The 22,528-nt window shown below is 39.6% G+C and overlaps 1 protein-coding gene across 4 annotated transcripts in view; it reads right to left on the reverse strand.

The window, feature by feature from the left end:
* The window catches only part of Dpp10 (dipeptidyl peptidase like 10), a 1,458,922-nt gene that overhangs the window by 553,813 nt on the left and 882,581 nt on the right, over positions 1-22,528 (reverse strand). The window contains exon 1 of one of the 4 annotated variants that reach the window (XM_029476886.1): positions 800-815. The exons of the other annotated variants lie outside the window; for them this stretch is intronic. The gene's annotated coding sequence lies outside the window, so the exon portion shown is untranslated. Of the gene's footprint in view, positions 1-799; positions 816-22,528 lie in introns of those variants that run through there. 4 annotated transcript variants of the gene reach the window in all.

Consider the following 22,528-nt stretch of genomic DNA (forward strand, 5'->3'; position numbering starts at 1 on the left):
AGCTTGTACAACCACTCTGGAAATCAGTCTGGCGGTTCCTCAGAAAATTGGACATAGTACTACTGGAGGATCCAGCAATACCTCTCCTGGGCATATATACAGAAGATGTCCCTGGTTGTTCTTAAAGACTGAGTCACTAACCAAAGAGCACGCAGCTGCTGAGCCAAGACTCTGCCCCTTGCACATATATAGCAGAGGGCTGTATTGTCCTGCATCAGTGAGAGAGGATGAACCTAATCTCCTGCAGAGAATTGATCCTGGTGAGGGGGATACAGAGGGGAATATTCTCTCAGAGGTGAAGGGAGGTGTTGGGGGAGGGACTTTGAGAAGGAGGGACCAGGAGCATGGGCAGCATTTGGGATATTAATTAATTAATTAATTTTTAAAAAACATGAAAAGAGGAAAATAAAGTTTTAAATACTCAACTCTATGGCGTATGATATTAAGTATGAAAGGAATTAGGAGAAGAGAGGTCCCTGGTGGAGTTCATTGTGAAGTGTGGTAAAGATCACATCTGTCCTCATCCTCCCCTAGTTAAAGGAGTGGAAGAGGAGAGTGTGAGAAGTAGTTTAATATCGCCCCAGCTGGAGCATCTCCCCTCTTTTGTCTTTTTAAGGTAATGTTCAATGTGTTTCCTTTTCTGCTAGTAAGTTAAAGGTTGTAATTGCCCTGGAGTCAAATTAAGATCCCAAACAAAGGTTAAGCAAAACAGGACTGTTTGAAATGGCCAAGGAGCCCTGAAGCTCCAAGCTTCGTTCAAGGCTGGCATTATTAATTTGCTCTTCATAACAGAACTGACCTTTAGATGGTACTGAGAGTCTGGGGGCAGGGATTGGAAGTGAACCTGATCTCATCTTAAGTAACTGTTCTTCTCCTGTACCATCACAGCTTGCAAGCCAACACCTTCCTGGTTTCATCTGACTGGTGTCCCTCTGCTAGGAGGAAATGCCAAGCATCAGAAGACAGAGCCAAAAACAAACAAACAAACAAACAAACCAAACAAACAAACAAAACTTGTGGATAGGAAGGCGTACTCTCTTCAGAAGACTTTGTCACTTTCTTGGGAGTCAAAATCAAACCAAATATTGTTTCCATATACATTTACCTATTATACAACTCTGAAACAAATCAGACATAACACACTTTACAGCTAAAGATAAAATCAACAACAGTGCTGCCTTTTATAAAGGAGAAATTACACTTGGAATGAGACCTTGGGACTGATATGGTTAGGTAAAGAAATTATGTACCCCGAGGAGGGAGCTAAAGGTAAGGTACAAATTATATATCTTTTCCTCCAAGGCTGTGGGTGGGAGGGGACAGAAGCAGAAATTAATGAAATGGGACAGAACAGATCCTAAATGTGCTTTTAATTATTATTTTTTATTGCTTTTGCTATTAAAATGTTAATCAGTTCCGTGCAGGTATTTAAAAAGGAAGAAAATGTAAAATTACATTTCTTGTCTACAGATCAGCCTCCCATGATCCTTTCGGTTAAAGTTTTATATTTTTGGTTCACATGCCCACCACTCTGATGTTCATAGTCAGTTCTCACACATAAATAACACATAGGCATGCTCATTATCCAGTTAAGAGCAACCAAGATTACAGAGACCTTTATTTAAATCTAGAATAAAATAGTTTTCTATTTTAAGAAATTCCATGAACCAGGAAAAATTAAATAAATGCAAGGTGAGTTTCAGATTCTCTTGCAAGTATGCAGCACCGATCATGTATACCCTGGTTAGAGGAGTGTGTCCCTAGCTAAAATGTTTTGTGTGGGAAGTCAGGCAAGGAGTGCCCTCAAAGCCAGTCAGTGTCTCAATTCACGGATGGATGGAAGGGAGCCTTCTTTTTTCCCATTCTCTGTGAATAGAGTAGCCAGAATTCTCAACAGTCCCCAGAATGTCCCCTCCATTCTTCAATTTAAAAATAGATTGTCCCCCATACATCTTCAGAGGAAAACTGCTCCAAAGTGTCCTTTGGCAGGAATTATCAGCTCACAGGCTTGAATTAATTGTATTCTTATATTTTTCGTTTATTTTTTAATTTTTTTTTTTATATTCCAAGAAAGGAAAACAAATCCTGTTTAATGTCTGCCTGGGGAGGAGGCACTAGGGTGAGGACCCATCTGCTAAGAAAAGACAACAAACTCTAGTCTGTCCCTGCTAAGTAAGATAAGTACTGCTTGCTCATAGGAGAAATGACTCATTTTGTGTAGATGCTTTTTAGCATCATAGCAGCACTCACAGAAGGTAGTGTTTAATGGTGTTTAGTAGCTGATTTTGCTGTAACCTTCTCTATCATAAACACGTAAGCATAAAAGTTCCAAGTGAGCCGGGCGTGGTGGCGCACGCCTTTAATCCCAGCACTCGGGAGGCAGAGGCAGGTGGATTTCTGAGTTCGAGGCCAGCCTGGTCTACAAAGTGAGTGCCAGGACAGCCAGGGCTACACAGAGAAACCCTGTCTCGAAAAACAAAAACAAAAAAAAAAAACCAAACAAACAAAAAAAAAAAGTTCCAAGTGAACCACTAAAGTGAATAAACATATCATAGTAGACTTGGTCACTTTTTCTGTTCTCAGTTGTGATTTTCATAAAACATGCATGCGTGTATGTGTGTGTGTGTTGTATGTGTAATTGTGAGTTCATTTCAAGGGCAAAAGAGGACATCAGGTGTCCTGCTTTACCACTACCCACCTTATTACTTTGAAACATGGAGTCCCACAGAACCTAAAACAAGGCTGGTGGTCAGAACTCAGTTCTTCGGAACAGCTAGTGCCTTACTCAGTGAGCCATCCCATTCTCTCCAGCCCTACATGACAGTTTTTTTAAAGATAAAGTTTGAAGCTATAATCCAAGGAAATAAAGTATAAATAACAATTTTGAAATATTCTTTATTTAAAAAACAAGAACAAAACAAATAACAATGTGTAAGGGAGGTGCAGAATAAAAATCCTTCCAGGTACAAACATGGAGCAGCTAATTTTCCAGCTAGTATTATGACCTCCATGCTCCTCTCTCCTTACTTTATTGTATTCACAAAGCTAGCAATGCTTAATGAGTAATGCAATTATAATGACATAGTCATATAATCACACAAAAGTGGTTTATCTCTAATATCAGATACAAAACAGTTTTGTTAATGTGTGACCATCATCATCATCATCACCATCAATGTCATCATCATTGTCCTCATCATCCACAATTACCTTTTGTCCCCCAGGATGCTAAAGTCTCCCTTAAGTATATTCAACACATCTTGGTGATTCTTATGAAATCACTTTTCAAGTCAATTCTGGGGATCTAGCTCTTGCTTTTCTTCCACTTCAGTCTGTCTTTCATCAAATGAGTTGAGGGGTAGTTTGAGTATATAAGGAGGCCAGAAAAGGGGTCCCTTAAAGCCAGTGTTCAGGTGTGTCTTGGCCTTTGTGACCCACCTGACTTGGGTGCTAGGAAGTGAATCCACTCCTTGTATTAGCAGCAGGTGCTCTTATCCACTGAGTCTTTTCTCCATCTCCCCCCTTTTTAATTTTTTTGAGGCTTTTATTTTTTTTATTTGATATTTTATTAATTTACATTTCAAATGTTATTTCTTTCCCAGGTTTCCCCTCCTCAAAACCCCTATCACATCTCCCTCCCCCCTGATTCTATGAGGGTGCTCCTCCACCCACCCACTCACTCCACCTCACCGTCCTGGCATTCCCCTACACTGGGGTAATCAGCCTTCACAGGACCAAGGGCCTACCCTCCCATTGATGCCATATCAGGCCATCCTCTGCTATATATGCAGCTGGAGCCATGGGTCCCTCCCTGTGTACTCTTTGGTTAGTGGTTTAGTCCCTGGGAGCTCTGGGGGTTCTGGTTGGTTGATATTGTTATCCTTCCTGTGTGGTTTCAAACCCTTCAGCTCCTTCAGTCCTTCCCATAACTGCTCAATTGAGGTCCCCATGCTCAGTTCAATGGTTGGCTCTGAACATCCACGTCTGTATTAGTCAGGCTCTGGAAGAACCTCTCAGGAGACAGCTATATCAGGCTCTTGTCAGTAAGCACTTCTTGGCATCAGCAATAGTGTCTGGGTTTGGTGTCTGTATATTGGATGGATCCCCAGGTGGGACAGCAGCCTTATTTATAATAGACAGAAGATGGAAACAACCCAGATGTCCTTCATTAGAGGAATAGATACAGAAAATGTGGTACATTTACACAATGGAATACTACTCTGCTATTAAAACAGTGACTTCTTGATATATGCAGGCAAATGGATGGATCTAGAAAATATCTCCTGAGTGAGGCAACCCAGTCACAAAAGAACACACATGGTATGTACTCACTGGTAAGTGAATATTAGGCATAAAGCTTGGAATACCCATGATACAACTCACAGATCACATGAAGCTTAAGAAGGAAGATCAATGTGTGGATGCTTCAGTCTTTCTTAGACAGGGGAACAAAAATAGTCACAGGAGGCAGTGGATAGAAAGGACTTGGGTGGAAGAGGCAGGGTGAGGGAATAAAATGGGGACAGGATCAGGTATGGGAGGAGATGGAGATTATATACAGAGAGGCAGGAAAATGACCACAGGTGTGTAGCAATTGGGGATAGAGAACTGGAGGTAGCTGCCAGAAAGTCCCAGATTCAAGAAAAGCAAGAGGCTCTCAGGACCCAAGGGGGATAACATTAGATGAAATGCCTAACAAAAGAGAGGGAAAACCTGTAGAGACCATATCCAGAGGTTAGGCAAGGCCCCAGGTTGAGGGATGGTTCCATCCACTTACTGCCAATTTTTATTTTATTTTATTTTTTTATTTTTCATGTCAGATTTTTAAAAATCTATCTCTTTGCTTCAATTTGGCTGTCAGAGGAAATCAATGAACTTGATATCAAGCCTTATCTCTATCACCCTTCCAAGTTCTTTAAGAACAGAGTGGATAAACCTGGTGTGATGGTGCAGGCCTGTAATCCAAGGACTGGGGAAGTGGAACCAAGATAATCACGATTAATTGACATTATCTTTGATGTCAGGGTGGCATAAATGTGATTCTGGGGAAGGATAGATGAGGTTAGAGGGGAGAAGAAGAGGATGAGGAAGGGAAAGGGAAGGAGGAAGAATGAGAAGTGAGGAGAAAGAAGAGAGCAGGCTTACTGGTGATGAGAAGACTGGGTGCTTATTGCTAGCTTTTTTGGGGGGAGGGGGGCTTTATGATGCTCTAAGAAAATACCCGAAGCTGAGTACTGTATGAAGAAAGTTATTTAGTTAAAAGTGCTGAAGGACTGGAGGAGCAACTGCAGCTTCTTGGCTTTTATGAGTACTTCAGGTTGGTGCAACTTAAGATGGAAATGGAAAAAAAGAACAAGATGGGGACATGGGTTTGTGAGGAAGAATACAGGTATCTAGATAAATGGGCTTGCCACAATTAGAAAAGCATTCAACCTTTTGAAAGTTCCCTATGTTGCTCAATGTTGATATTCATCTTTTATATTGATGAGAATCAACTATATCCAAACTGTATCATCTATCATGCATGAGCCTTTATAGGAAATGAGACCATAGTACAACCCCTCTGTCTCTTTCCCACAAATGTTTTGATTACTACCAAATACTTATTCTGCTTGTATTTCTGCTTATTGCATATATTTCTTTACCACTATCCCATGTTGCTAAAATCTCTCATTTCTGAGTGAACAAATCTGCACTATTTACTTCTTACCAAAAGCCTATCTAAATTACATGGTTATATAACAATGAGATAGAAGAGTAAAACAAAGGACTACAGATAGCCCAGTCAGTAAAAGGCTTGCCTTGAAAGCATAAGGTCCAGAGTTCAATCCCTGATACCCATATAAAAGCCACACACAGCACTGGGGAGGAAGGAACAAGAGGACTCTTTGGTTCCTAACCAGTCAGGTTAGTTAAGCACCAAGACGTTGGTTCAGTGAGAGATGGTCTCTCAATAAATTTAATTAATTAATTAATTAATTAATTAATAAGTGTTAAAAATAGCCAGACCCCCCCCTGTATCTACTGAGGACTGGACCACCAACCAAAGAGTACACATGGAGGCACCCATGGCTCCAGCCATGTATGTAGCAGAGGATGTCTTTGTTGGTCATCAGTGGGAGGAGTGGCCCTTGGTCCTGTGGGGGGTTCAATGCTCCAGTGTAAGGGAATACCAGCACAGGAAGGCAGGAGTGAGTGGGTGGTGGAGCACTCTCATAGAGGCAGGGGAGGGGGTTTAGGGTAGGGGGGTTTCCAGAGGGAAGACCTAGAAACATTTCAAATATAAATAAAGAAAATATCTAATAAAAGAAAAAATAGCCAACATTGACCTCTAGACTCTGCACATGTGTACATATACAAACCCTACACAAACAGGACACACACAGAAACAAGCAAGCTATTGCAAAATGCTTCCAATATATAAAGAAAGGAACAAGCTAGGATACTACAATGTTCTTCAAAATAGCTAGAAAAGTTGTGGAGACTAAAAAGGGAACTGAAAACATGACCCTCCCTACACTGTGATTCCCCAACCATTCGTGTTCCTATTCAAAAACAACATGAGGTTATTAAAAAATTAACATTAGGTTCATACCATGGCATACCCAATTGTAAAATGATAAATCCCTATGCTGCTTTCACATTCACTGAGTTATTTGAAATTGCTATCGTAACGTCCCTAAAAGTCCTGAAAATTGGCAGGGGGATCCCTGACTGGACTCATCCAGAGTATAGTCTGTGAGATCAACTTTATTTCTATTGAATAATAAATTTGTTCATTTGCAATGTGTACTCAGTGTGCATTTTCTAAGTGGGAGCCTGTCCCTTAGGGATGGATTCATAAAAGATGTGTGTAACATCACATTTCCTGAGCTCTAAAGCAAAATGCCAGACCTCCTACCTAAGTGAATCGATCAAAATAAACAGGATGTTTGGAGAAATGTTGGTGTCTATCCATCTAACTCGACTGAGAAATAGCTTAACCTTCAAATTCACCTACCTTAGAGCTGTCACAGTAGAAGAATACCAAGATTTCACCTAGCATCTTCAGTAACAAACTCAGTGGCAGCACATTATAGCAGATCCCTGGATCCTGATAAGATCTGAAGCAAGCTATAGGAAACTTTTATAAAATAGCATCAACATTTGAGTCAGCATCAGCAACAATGACCCATAAGACTATAATGAAGTTGCACTGGGGAGATGGCTCAGTTGGCAAAGGGCTAATTTTAGAAGCATGAGAACCTGAGCTCAGATGTCCAGAAACCACTTCAAGAATCAGGCATGATGACATAGGCATCTAGTCCCAGCACTAAGGAGGCAGAGATAAGAGTATCCCTGTGTCTTCCTGGTCATCCAGTTAGGCTAATTACTGAGCATCAACTTCAATGTCTTAAGAACTACAGTGGCAAGCAATCAAGGATGGGGCTGTTTACTTCTGCCCTCAATGTACCCAAACACACGTGTATACATGACTATATATATATATATATATATATATATATAAAGATTCTAATGCAACTCCACTTTTTGCTTTAGTGATGCTGTCAAGTGCATATTGAATGAAATTATATATAGTATGTAATATACCTGATGCACATTAAATGGGTACATTACTGATTTGTGTATTCATTGTCTTGTATTTTCTTTTTCTTTTTTTCCCAAGACAGGGTTTCTCTTTATAGCCCTGGCTGTCCTGGAACTCACTTTGTAGACCAGGCTGGCCTCGAACTCAGAAATCCGTATGCCTCTGCCTCCCAAGTGCTGGGATTAAAGGCATGCGCCACAACTGCCTGCCTCTGTATTTTCTTGTTAATTAGAACACAATCCATTTAATTTTCTTCCCTACAAAACAACATGTTGTTTTACTGCAGCAGCCTCAAATGGCTCTCTATACCATCTCTCTTGACTGCATCATTCTCTTGGGATTGATTTTAATTGCATGGCTCTGGGAAAGGTTAGACCTTTCATATATAAGAGATAACCCAGGTATACATACTCTCTGATGCTTACACAATGAAGGAGTTGTCTGATGAAACCTTTCAAACATCACATCCTGTTGTTAGACAGCTTATGACTTTGTTAGTGTAATAACATACAGAAGGTGTGATTGACAGATTGTAGCTTGGACTCATTGGAAACATGTTGGTAAAGATAATCCATTATAACTAGACATTTTGTGTATGGAAGTGTTCCAACACCTTAAATGACAATGTTTTAAACTAAAAGCCTATGTTCCATAGGGAGGAATGAGCAAGATAATCTCATTCCATAAATCTTAAAGGCTTCTGATCTTGAAGTGTAAACATTTCAAGATCTTGTCTTCATTTATTTGTGGCCTCCTGGTATGATTTAATGAGAAAGACAGGAGAATTCTATTTTAAAACAAAATTTTAAGAGTTCAATTTTAGTAAAAATGATTAAGTAAAATTATAATTAATTTTCTTTTTGTTCACATACACACACACAAACACACATACACATATACACACAGACAGACAGACAGACAGACAGACAGACAGACAGACAGACAGAGAGAGAGTCTGTAATGGTATTATAACATCCATCAGGAGGGACTCATATCTTTGTAGTTGAAGGACAAAATTTAGATGAAAGTTTTAACATAAATTATGCTATAGAGAACTCAGAGGGGCCTTGACTGGTGGTTTAATGAGAATGGTGACCATAAGCTCATATATTTGAATGTTTTCTTGGTCCCTAGCTGGTAGAACTGCATGTTGGAAGAATTAGGAATTACTGTTTTGTTGGAGGAGGTCACGAAGGAGTGAGCTTTGAGATATCAGAAGCCTATTCCAGTTTTCCCTCCTCTTTCTTTACCTCAACCTTGTTAAGATGTAGCCTCTCAACTGCAAAGCTACCACTCCAACACCATGCCTGCCCACCTACCTGCTGCTATGCTTACTGCCAAGACAATCATGGACTGAACCTCTGAAACTGTAGTCAAGCTGCCAACTGAATGTTTTCTATATTACCTTGGACATGATATCTCTTCACAGCAATAGAACACTAAGACAATGTGGAAGTGGCTCAGGAGATACGAGAGCTTGCCAAGCTAACATGAATATTTGAGTTCCAATACCTAGTAATCCTGTAAAATTCCTGTTGTCATTTCATATGCTCCTCTAACAACAACACAGTCAGGGGGGGAGACAGAAGGATAGCTGGGACTTTCTGACTGAAAGCTTAGCTTCAGGTTTAGTAACAATGTTGTACTCTTGCCTCCATATGCACATATACACATATAACACACACACACACATACATCACACACACACACACACACACACACACACAAACTAGTCACAGGACTTAAAGAATTGGACACAAATGTAGCATTATTTAAATGGAGTAAAAATTCAACCCAGAAATATTTTAAAACTTGACCTTATACTGTCTATCTTGGATATTTGATTTATTTCATTTTTTATTTATGTGTATATATGTCTATGACTTCATAGCACATCTGTGCAGGTGATCAAGGGGTTCACAGGAGGGGGTCAGATCCCCTGGGGCTGGGGTCCCTGACTGTTGTGAGCCATTTGAACTGAGTTTTAGGAATTGATTTTGAGTCTTCTTTAAGAGCTGTAATTACTCTTAGAGGCTAAGCCACCTATCTCCCCAGCCTCTTATGAAAGTTATTTTAAAAATTCTTTAGACAAGCACATATTTAACCTGAATGACTGCCTAAAACTTTTCCAATTCTAGGTTTTCTCCTGACTACATAAACTCCTGGGAAAGGCAATTAATTTCCCAGTCTTCAGCTTAGGAAAACATGGTCCATACTACTTGGTGGGTTTTCAGAGCCTGTATAATGGCATGGTGTCACAGACCAGTAAACTCCAGTCACCCTCAAGGCCTTTGTATTGATGAATGTGTTGGACAGTAATGAGTACACAATCAGGATCTGCTCAGTGACTGTCCCTTGGTCACAAAAGGCTGGTTCTGAACTTCTCATAGCTATAAAACTCACAAAACTTCCCGGTACTAGTTATTCTTATTGATGAATGGGCTTAGCCTCAACACATCCATCATTTAAGTAAAAATGGAGGTAGAAAAATCTGAGAATAAATAAAATGTAGACACACGCTAGCCATATAAATTACTCATGGCAATGAGAGTATCATGATATTGGGATATATCTGGGCCATGCCCCCTCTTTAAGATGCAAATCAAAACATGCTGTTAATTTACCATCTACTGGAAATTTGTGACCAGGAAAATTCATTATGTTTTGCTGGTTAAGGAAGGCTCCAGCTAAGAATGTTATGTTCAGATTTGAACTTTCAGTTAATGACCTTGAAACCCTAGTCTAGGAAGATGGAAGAAATTATATGCAAGAAAGAGATACACATGGTGCATCTCTGGCCCTGGGGTATGTTCTAGTCCTTTGATGTAGATTAGAGGAAGATTATGAGCAAAAGAAGCGGTTAACACAGAAACAACTGCATCAGGTAGTGCTGATTTGATGGGCAGTATCTCCATCTCGTTTAAGGAGAGAGAGCAATACTCCATGGCCTGATAGACAACCTCCTTCCCAGGTAGCACTGGGATATTCAGAAAATGACTAACAATGTCACTGCATATTCATGACTACTAAGATAGTGTGATTTAGAGAGAATAAGAAATGTCTTTCTCCTAAATATACACTACATCACCATAAAGAGACGCTTACATTGCAGCCTCCCTGGTATTTTAGGGCTGAGACAATCTCTTCTACTTAGAGGCTATTTGCAACTTGGTTCTCATCCTTGTTTTAGAGCGCATCCCAAATATATTTTTAGCTTTGTAGACTCAAATAACTTACCAAAATGGCAGCCAGTCATCTCAAAGAATCTCTACCCAGAAACAGCAACTTCAAATGGAAATACTGCTACTGCACATCTGATCTGCCATAGATCAGTATCATGGGACCTCAGGTAATTTTCTACCCAGGAATTACAGATCAGGAACACTTTCTGTTGTAATTTGAATGTGAAAATGTCCCCATAGACTGTTCAAACATGAGGTCCCCAGTTTTTTACACTATTTGAGAAAGTTGTGAGACCATTAGACAATGGAGTCTTGCTGAAGAAAGTGGGTCCTTGAAGGCATGCCTTGAAATTTTTATAGTCTGGAGCCACTTCTGTTGGCTCACGGCTTCCTCCTGGAGGATTCAGGGTAAACATCAAGCTACCTGCCCCTGCTACCAAAGCTTCTTTCTCTGCCATGATGGCTTGAATCCTCTCTCTCTCTCTCTCCCCCTCCTTCCCCTCCTCATCTCTCTCTCTCCTTTGTCCTCCCTTGTGGTCCCTCTTATTCTTAGCTATCTCCATACTCCCATCTCCTCCCTCCTAGTGCTCTCTCTCTCTCTCCTTGTCTGGTCTAGCCATGCTAAGGATTAAAATACATGGTCTCATGGATTCTTGGCAGTGGGGCAGCTGTCTTCCTAGTGAACATCACACCCAGCCCCCAAATTGGACAGTCTTGATCAAATAAATATTGCTTCCAGTCCAAAATCCTGACAAGGTCAAAATACTGCTGACTTAACACAATTGAATATTGTTTATAGACATATGACTTCATCAAAATGCTTCTCTGAATAACTTAATTTTCAGCTAGACTTGTCTTCATAACCTTATGGTTTTTATCAGGTAGTTTCACACTATTATTTTATATTATGAAAGTTTTCATACATAAAACAAAGTTGGATAATGTATACAATGTCATTTCCTCGGTTTTAAAATGAATACTCCTGTTTTTAAATACTAGTTTTATCACATTTTCCTGTCTAGATACACACAAACACACACATGCAGGCACACACACACACAAACACACACATACACACACACACACACACACACTTTATGGTTATAGAGAACAACAAAGATGACCATACCATTATGTCAGGAATTGGCCAAAAGGTAGCTGAGGTGTCATGTTCTAAAATTTAAAATAGACACATGTAGGGGATACACACTTCAGGGTTTATGTAAATTTTGCAATGAAAGCTTTATAACAAATAGATAAATATAAAATCAGCATTTTTATATATGTTAAAATGTTTACAAATAGGATATACTGATATTAAAATTCATCTAATGTTAGAAGCATTAATGAATGAATGAATGAATGAATTCATTAATTAATGAGTGGATTAAAGGCCAGTACATGTGTGTGTTTCCGTGTATCTGTATGTGTACATGTATATGATATGTATGAATGTGTGTGCATGTGGGTGTAAATATACATAAACTTCAGTGTGCATCTAGCGGGAGGCCAGGAATCAATGCTGAGTATATTGCTTGGTCTCCACATGCTTTTTGAAGACCCTCATTAAAGAATCTCTCATTAAAAGAGGAGCTCATAGATTTGAGTAAGTTGGCTGGCCATCAAACACCAGGGATCTTCCTTTCTCTGCCATGCTGACAGTGGGATTGGAGGTGCAAACCAGGAGGCCTGAGTTTCTTAGGTGGGTTTTGGCAATTTTCATACCTGTGAAGCACATACATTACTAATGGGTGTTTCAGCAACCCATGAACACTTTTAATAAGAAGAACTTAAGAATGTACCTTTTTTCCTTTTCTGTCATCTTTTTGCTGCCACAGTTAATCCACAGCTTTACCTCCTTCCTCCACACCCACTACATTTTCATTCCAAAACTCTGTTGCAGTCACCACATAAAAAGAGTCAATACTGGTTCAACTTTCAGACCTCTTTCCACTTTAAACTCCACCAGTTTCCTGACACAGAAAGATTCTTTACAATCACAACGTGAAAGAAATATGTCTTGCTATGCATATCTCAAACAGAAACCTTAGCAAAACACTGCCAAGTCTTCATTTACAAATAACACAAGTGTTTCCTAGATTCCTAGTGAGGATAATATTCAGCCATTGTATCCGGATGTGGAAATATTAATACAAAAAAGGCATCAGCCAAAATCTCTCCAAATGTTATTAAAAACCTTCGCTGTGTAAACTTTAATGATGTTTGCATACGAGTGTTAGGGTCCATAATAACTCTTCTCAGAGTGTTTTATTATAAAAATAAAGCACAGCTTCTGTTTCCTCCTGCAGTAATGAAAAAGGAATAAATATAAATAAACTAGGTAGTACACAGACCATGATTTAAACCCCAACAGTTTATTTATTAGTGCTAATGTAGAAGCTTCCCTAAATAATATATAGAAGCCTAACTATAGCATGCATAAAAATTAACATAAACATCTTATTCTGTTGAACAAAGCAAACTAGAAGCACAAAGGAAACAAAAACAGAGAAGGCGCTTCATTAATTATGTCATGCCATTAGTCTATTCCCACTAATACTTGAATCATAAATTCTATATAGGGATATAAAGCAAGGAGAAACAACCATAATATAATTACACTTGGGAACTACAGTTTAATTGTTCTTGGGTTTTATTTCTACAGTTTCATTCTTAGATCCTAGTGTGCAGGACAGCAGAGAGGGAGACTTTCTATTCTCTTCTTAAGCAGAATGAGAGGCAGCTAGGGGGTTGATGAACTTAACATTGTTCTTTGCTTGCTGAGAGCAATCGATCTTTAGTCTGCTGAGCATGGTACAGCTTGCAGGCAAGGAAATGAAAAGGCTTTCCTCTGACAAAGGAATGCCTTGTGGTTGGAATCCTGTGCAGAAAGGTCACCATATAACTTGCAAACATCAACAGACATTAAATGACACATAAAGGAGTTTTTAGAACAAATTAACAAGGAGATAAAGTCACTTCCTAATATACTCTGCCTTTTGTTCTTCTGTGTTGCATATTCAACATGATTTTTATTCAGACATATGTTGAGCAACAACATGTTCCAACACAATAGGAGCTGTATCTTTCATGCTCAGAGCAGCAGGTGTTGATGCTCCTTTCACAAACAATTAGCACAGTAGGGACTTCCTGGATAATGTGAGAGCCAGTACCAGGTGGGGGTATGAATGTCACCATAGAAAGACTTAGTGGGCCTATTCTGCCAGTTATCCTAATGTGGTGACTATATTCCCAAAGCATTGATTTCCTCATGTGGAACTCTTAAGACTGTATAGTGGGGAGTGAATAAGATAATGAGAGTTAGATCCTTAAAACACTGGGTTATTACAGATGGAATATTGTAGAAAGCTAACTAAAATAAAGGCTGAGAAGATGACTCACTGGGTAATAGTGCTTGCTATTCAGGCAGGAGACCCAGTGCTCGAATCCTCAGCACCCACATACAAGGTGTAGCCACCTGTGCCTGTAACTAATCTCTGGGTGGCAGAGACCAGAGGATCAGCTTGCTGGGTGGCAGTCTAACGCTAGATTCTAGGAGTGACACTACCTCAGCAGAATAAGAATTAATGTGATAGTGGAGAGTATCCTTCCCTTCTCTGGCTTTTGCACTTGCCTACAGGCATGCACACATGAATATATGCCATGCACACTCTCACATTGAAAATACAGGAATCAATTAATGTGATTAAAGAAAAAAAAAAGGAATAAAGAAAGCTAACTTGGTGAAACCTAGTTACAAGCCCACACTTCAGCTGTTAAAGCACCATGAGCCATGGCTGCAGAGCCACAGGCTGCTCAGGGTGCTAAGAATAAGTGATCAGCCCTAAAAAAGGACATTTAATGCCACTCCTTCAAAAGCTCAGGGAATATCACAAAAGAAGAGACAGAAGTAAGCCAAGAATGATATGGAAAATGGCTGTGACATTCTTATCTCCTGGGCAAGCCACAGCCATTTTAACACTGAACTCACAGCACTTGAGGCAGCCTGCACTGGGCCTGCATAGACCTGGACTTTTCAGCTCCTGGAGCCTTACCCCTACTTGAGGAATTAAGGGTGTTAACAGATGACAAAGGAGGGGAGTATGTATCTTCAGCTAGATGGTCCAGATTAAACCCAGGATGGGGCTCACAAAACAAATCTAAATGACCTGACTATGAGAAAGAGACACACAGAGAGAAGGAAAGTTGGTAAGATTGGGAGAGACAGTGAAGGATGAGATTAATCAAAATATATCATATACACACCTGAAATTGTCAAATAGTAAATTAAATTAATTATAAAAACTACAATGAGTAGGAAATGCCATGAGAAGCTGAGGGCTTGATAAAATGGTGAGGAATGGTTTCAAATTTAGAGCATGATATGCACTAAGGGGAAAAAGAATAAAGGTAAATGGTCCAGAGAATAAATGAGAAATTAATCTGACAAAGATTTAAAACCAATTCCTATAGCTCATTGATCACCCATTGGTCCTTACAGTGCCTCTTTCTCTTCATGGTGCCTTAGAGACATGTTTAAAAGACATGGGATTTAAACCTTTTCTTCCTTCCTGCACCCATATTTGAGCATATTTTTCTAATGATTCATTTGAACACACTTCCATATACAAAACATACAGACTATACACAAACTGTTTCTCTCCCTTGCTCTGCCTCCGTCCACCTCTTCCACACAATCAACCATACATAGACAGTACAAATACAGGCCACACATTCAGTCAAAATACATTGGTTTTTCTCTTCAGTGAGCTCTAAACTGATCTTGTTTTATTTTATCGTAAATGGTGTGGGAGTCCGTGATCCTCAATTCTGCCTCTCCTCTGGCAGTGTCCAGATGCCACAGATACACTAGCTCAGGACAAAATGTCCGGAATGGGGAACTACAGACTGTGGCTCCCTTTTAGGGTGTCAGGGTGCTGCTGTGTTCCAGGCTGGAAGAAGAGATCAGATCCTGGGACTAGAAGGATGGAAATATAGTTGGGAGCAAGTACCAAGTGCCAGAGAGGCTAGAGAATAGAGAAAGCCTTCTTTGTGAGTCTTCACCTTACAGCTTCTTTAGTAGAATACCTCACTTCCTGTGGCAATCTTTAATGAAGCAGCTCTCTGAGATGGTATCTTGTTTCTCTTTCTCTACTGGATGTGGATTTAGATACATATGCTTTATTTGGGGTGAACAAGGGATTATATAATTTAGGATAAGGGCATGAGCATATCCAGAAATATAAGGTCATTGGCTGAAGGCTAAGGCTATTGAGATACCTCATTGAAATGGGACAGCATTCCAGGTGCTGTGCGATATGACTGACTGACTGCCCATGGTCACCTTGGTTGAGAGTCATGGTTACATGTTCCAGAGGAGGCATGGAAGCAGGAAGAGAGCAGCCCCTCTCCTGGCATCTCAAACCTCTTGAGATACCAGGGTTTGCACATGCTCAACTTCACCAGTCTCATATCCACCTGGTGGCACAGTCCACATGCCCTACAGTGTTCACTGTTACATATCAACTTGATAAATCTATAATCACTTGGCCGTGTATGTGGAGGATGTTGTGATTGTGCTCACCTATTGTACATAGCAACATACCCTGGCTGGGATCCTGAGCTAAGTGGAGAAAGAGAGCTGAATACTAGCATTCATCATCGGGATCTGCTTAATGACTGTTGCTGCCCTGTGACTGGCTGTCATGTGACGAGCTGCTTCAACATCATCTTGTTTTTACTTTCTTGTCATTATGGACTGTAACCTTGAACTATAACCTGAAACAGATGATTTCCCCCCTTTAGATGCATTTGTCAGAGTATTTTATTACAGTGCCAACAAAAGAAACCATAGCAACTGGTTAACATATTTCCCTCATAACATCATGAGATGTTCACTAAAAGTTTGGAAAACCACACACTTGCTACCTAAAGCTCTGACAGGTCAGAAAATGAGGTGATAGGACTCAGTAAGCCCATGTAAGGATTATAAACAAATACTGATACAGATTTGAGAGCAATGCACTATGACTCAGCCGAGTTGCTCTACTAGAAACGTGACTAGTTTACAGAAATCAGAATGCTACCGGAGCTTTGCATTATAAAAGTAAGCTCAATTTTAGCACCCCAAATGTACTAATGCCCCAGAATACATAGAAACTATGAAGAAATTCCATGGAAATAGATGCTTTCTTCTTTTTATGGTGTTTTTCTTTGGAATCATATAAGAATTTAAGATGGTGAAGAAAACTGACAGTTTATTTACTTGTAATTGAGAAATAATCAAATAATCACAATCAAATATTCTCTCTCTCTCTTCCTCCCTCTCTCTCTCTGTGTATGGGTGTGTGTGTGTGTGTGTGTGTGTGTGTGTGTGTGCGCACATGCATGCGTGCGCACACATGTGCTCATGCTAAGAAATCCACAATTATAAATAATATCACGTTGATTAGAACCAATCTAGTTAAGGTCTACAAGAAATCTCAGTGAACACAGAGACTTGCTCTGAAGTCTGATGCCCCGAATATATTCCCAAAACCCACTCAATAAAAGGATAAAACAAACTCCCACAAGAGGTACGCTAACATACATACATACGTACATACATACATACATACATACATAAAAAAGGAAAGACAGACACAAAGGCATTCATACAACCAACACACCCTCTTTTTAAAAGGTAACAAGTATCAGTCCCGTGGGTTTTTTTCCTCCCTTACCTGCTAACAACAGTTTCCAGACTGACATAAACCTGAGCCTAAATATTTAACTAAATATCATCTCCAATATTCATGATCTATAAAGCAGAAATAGTTATTAAGAATGAATACTTATTATTTTTGCATTACAAAACTCCCAACCATTAGCAAGCAATATGTAATAGAGAATGAACAATCTAGCATGGGCAGGATATCTCATGGAATTATTTTCTGCAGACCTCGCTTGCTTACTGTGTAAATTTCAACAAGATTATTTATTGAGAAGTTGAATGCTATATTTTTTATAGCTATTCACTGATATATTTTGGAATAAGTATGAGATAAATTAATACTATTCAGATGTTCATGTTTTCTGTTGTATGCTTCAAAGAAGACAAACTGGAATCCCAGCAATGACTGACAGGAATAAGCTCTGCGCAGCCCCAGGAATGGCAGCGTCATTACATTTTCTCTTGGGAATAAGGCAGGGTCAGAAATAAGATTTGAATAGAGTAAGCTGAGGCAGACCCAGCTCTAAGAGAGAAACTATAGTCAGATTATAAAATCCAGGTAGAAAGGAAGATAGGCTGGCAGGATGGCACAATGAGTAGAGGCATTTGCCACTAAGCCTGACCCCCTGCGGTTGATTCTTTGTTCCAATATGGTAGAAGGGGAGAGTGTTCTCTTCTGTGTTGTTTTCTGTTCTTGCCAGCACTTTGATACATGGCCAAGCACACAAACATATATGCACATACAGATACAGCTAGATAAATGTAAAGAAACAAAGAATAAAGAAGTACATGAAGAGGACTCATTATTAATTAAGAAATAAATGTTAAGTGAGACTAGAGTTGCTCTGAGAAGCTTGCTGTAGACTGTGTACTGGATGTTATCATTAAAGCCTAATATGGTTAAGCAGAACTGCAGTATTTTCATACCCAGTTAACACTTTGAAGTTTAAACTAGGAAACAAGGTACAAGCTTGAAAATGCATATTACCAACAAGGAAAATGAGCAAAGAACCTTAAAATTTGCAAACTTTTTGCTTAAAAACAATGGCTTCAAAGTAGATCTTAATCTTCTCTCGCAACCAAAGAATACAGAGGTGTGATAGTTCAGCAGGATCTGGTGCAGTTCAGGCAACTTTAAGGAGAGCCTGCAGGTATGGGATTGTCCATTTGTAGAGAAGAGTCAGTTTCAAGGTTGCTCTCGTGTAAGATGCACTCCATAGCAATAAATACATGTAGAGGCTTGATGAGGAATATTCCCTGTGGCCTCACATATTGGAACATTTGGACATTAGCCACCAGTTGGTATGGTTGCTTGGGTAAGTTATGAACCAGAATGTAGAGGCAGGCTTGCTGGAGGAAGTACTGAATTGAGGGAGCTTTGAGAGTTATAACTCTCTCTCTCTCTCTCTCTCTCTCTCTCTCTCTCTCTCTCTCTCTCTCTCTCTCCTTCCTGCACATACAGTTGAGGTGAGATATCTCAAAGTTTTGCTTTAGCAAGTGGCTGTTAAACTTCTCACATTTTTATGAACTTTCCCTCTGGAACGGAAGGCCAAAATACACCTTTTTTCCATAAGTTGCTTCCTGTCACGGTATTTTATTATAGCAACAAAAAGATAACTAGTATACCACATGAGAGAAAACACTCTTTTGAAAGATCCTGTTTTTATCCATTTCTACTTTTATAAAATTATAAATATAAAACACGAGCTAAGGTACTGTCACGATGGTTCAGCCTGATCACCAAAGTTTATTCTTGGCAATTCACATGGTAAAAGAAAAGAAAGACTCCCACAGATTATCTTCTTAATTATATACACATACCTCCTAAATATAAAAAAGTAATGATTTTTTAAAAAAATATAATAAAATATGAATAATTAAAATTATACATTAATCTTTGCTTGTCAGATGTTAGAAAACCAAAGATCTAAAATCAACCTTTATTTATAGATGATATGAATGTTTACTTAGAAGATCTTATTGGGTATAGAGAAACGATGGTAGAAATACTAAATGAATTCTACTATGTCATAGACTATCTGCTTAAAGACACTATTGCATATGCCAGCAAAATTTTGCTGACAGGATCCTGATATAGTTATATCTTGTGAGGTTATGCTATTGCCTGGCAAATACAGAAGTGGATGCTCACAGTCATCTAACCAGTACCCCCCAGAGCTTGTGTCTCTAGATGCATATGTAGCAGAGGATGGCCTAGTGGGCCATCAATGGGAGGAGAGGTCCTGGGTCTTGTGAAGATCTATGCCCCAGTTCAGGGTAATGCCAGGGTAAGGAAGTGGGAGTGGGTGAGTTGTGGAGCAGGGCAGAGGGAGGGTATAGGGACTTTCAGAGAAGAAACTAGGAAAGGAGATAGCATTTGAAATGTAAATGAAGAAAATATCTAATAAAAAAGAAAAAATAAAAATGCATAAGTTTAGTACCGAGTACGTCTGGTTCATACAACTTTGTCTTAATTTATAAATCTCATGCCAATTTTAAATACCTTGTTTGGAAAATTACATGTTTTGAATTTAGAAAAACTAGTTTTTTTCAGATCTTTGTAGTATTTTAAGATCTCTAGCATATTATAGAAAATATTGATGGTATATATTTATATCTTGGTTATATCATTGTAAATAAAGTATATTTACATATCTATCCATCCAACTATTATTTATAAAATACCTTTACTTGTGCAGCTTCGATAGCAACAAATACCACCTTTAATAATATTAAGTACAGTTGAAATGGCAAATCTTGTAAGATGGACAAGCATGGGATACTGCATAGTTGGTGGAGTGCTTGCCTAGCGTGATGAAACCCTGGGTCTGACCCCAGCACCACATAAACCGTGTGTAGTAGTTTTAGCTCTCTGTAGTCCCAGGTGGAGACAGAGGATGAGACATTCATTCAGGGTTATCCTCAGCTCTACATCAAATTGAAGGTCAGCCAGGGTTACATGAGGCCTTGACTCAAGGAAAATAAATAAAGTTACTGTTACAGGCAGTTTGCCAAACTGAGAATCTATGTTTCCTTCTACGGGTCTATCCTGTTTCTGAGGTCACATGATTTCCTAGTCACAGCTGCAATGGGAATTTCACTTCACAGCTGCATCCATCCTGCAGCATTACCAAATGAGCTCCTCTGAGGAAGAGGCATCAGCTTCTGCCAGCTTTCATGTCTGTGGTGTCTTAGAAACAATTACTCAGTGGGATTTCTGCCTCACTTCTAACTAGTAGGCACTGTGAGGGGTTGGGGAGCTACAGAACACATACCAGCACTCTGCTTCAGAAAGAAAAGAAAGTTTCACACCATTCTCATATGAGTTGAAGACTTACTTCATTAAAAGAACTTCTATATCTTCAATTGAAACGTAACAAAAACTTCCCTATTTGCAAAGAGGAAACTGTAGAAGGGAAACGGAAGTTTGGGGAACTAAGTAGACAGATGTAAAAAACTATCTTATACACAGTACAGCTGAGTAGAAGAAGTGACCCAAAGTTGCACAGATTGGTTGTTAGCATCACATTCCAGGGCTATCTTGGAACATTAACCTCTACACTTTAGGGATAGAGATGTTAAGTTATCTATGGATTTAGAAACATACACACAGAAGTGTGCACATACACACACACACATATGTTCACACACACACATATATTCACACACACACACACACACACACACACACACATATGAGAGTGTGTCTATCTGTAGCTACTTGCATGTGCACACATTTCCTGTAAAGGCCAAAGATGGCATGAGATTCCCTGGAGGCGACCTTTCAGTAGTTATTAGCCATGCAACATGTATTCTGGGAATTGGGCTTGGGTCCTTTGCAAGAGCAGCAAGCATTTTTAATTATTGAGCCATCTCCACAGACCCTATCTATATGTTTTGGAGAAAACTGGATAGAATTCTCAGATAATCTTTATAGAAGCACAAATGCAGCCATGGCCATATACCCAAGACTTGCATAATCTTGGGCCTATTTCAATTTCATCAAGAATGCAGGAAAGATCCACGAAGCTCCATACATACTGAACTGACAAATGCTTGTTGGAGGAGAGATGTCATTTTCTTCAGTGGTATAGCCACAGAAATGTTCTCCTTGTGCCACTGAATACCTTCCCACCCCTAATCTGGAAAACAACACTAATTAAACTCAGGGACTCACACACAGAGAAAAGATATGGTAGTAGCAGGGATGTTTGGTGAATATGGGCTCCAATGAGAGGGGATATTAGAGAGGGAAATGAAGGAGGGAAGTGAGAAGGAAAATTACTAAGATTTATTATATAAATGAATAAAACTTATGGGTGGTTTTAAAAAAAATCATCAGCTGTGAAAAACTTAAAAGAATCAGATAAGCATATGACATGAAGTTAGTAGCCCAGATGGATTTAGAATAGTAATAGAATTTTCTTTTATGATTCAACCTAGGGGTAATTGTGTGTATATGTTTGGTCCAGGGAATGGCACTATTTGGAGGTGTGACTTTGTTGGAGTAGGTGTGGTTTTTTAGTACATGTCACTGTGGGTATGGGCTTTATTACCCTTGTCCTCTATACCTGGAAGCCAGTATTCTGCTAGCAGCATTCAGATGAAGATGTAGAACTCACAGCTAGTCCTGCACCATACCTGCCTAGATGCTTCCAGGTTCCCACCTTGATGATAATGGACTGAATCTCTGAACCTGTATGCCTAATTAAAGGTTTTCCTGATAAGAGTTGCCTTGGTCATGGTGTCTGTTCACATCAGTAAAACACTAAGTAAGACAGTAGATAACTAAAATTTAAGAAAACCGGACACCATTTGGGATGGTAGTGCTAGTTGTGAACTTTAAAAAGTCCAGAGTCTGCGCGGGACCTGAGACTGCATTAGTTAGGGAAGCAGAAACCGGCCTGAGTAGGGCCACAGGCCTCATCCGGCCAGATCAGCTCCGGGGTAGCGGGAGCACAGGGTTGCCTGACACCCGCCAGCTACCCATGACCCCCGCCCCAGGATTTTGGGACTGCTGGTGAGTGGAACACAGCTTCTGCTCCA

The sequence above is a fragment of the Mus caroli genome, chromosome 1 (assembly GCF_900094665.2).
Source record: "Mus caroli chromosome 1, CAROLI_EIJ_v1.1, whole genome shotgun sequence".
NCBI classification, from domain to species: domain Eukaryota; kingdom Metazoa; phylum Chordata; class Mammalia; order Rodentia; family Muridae; genus Mus; species Mus caroli.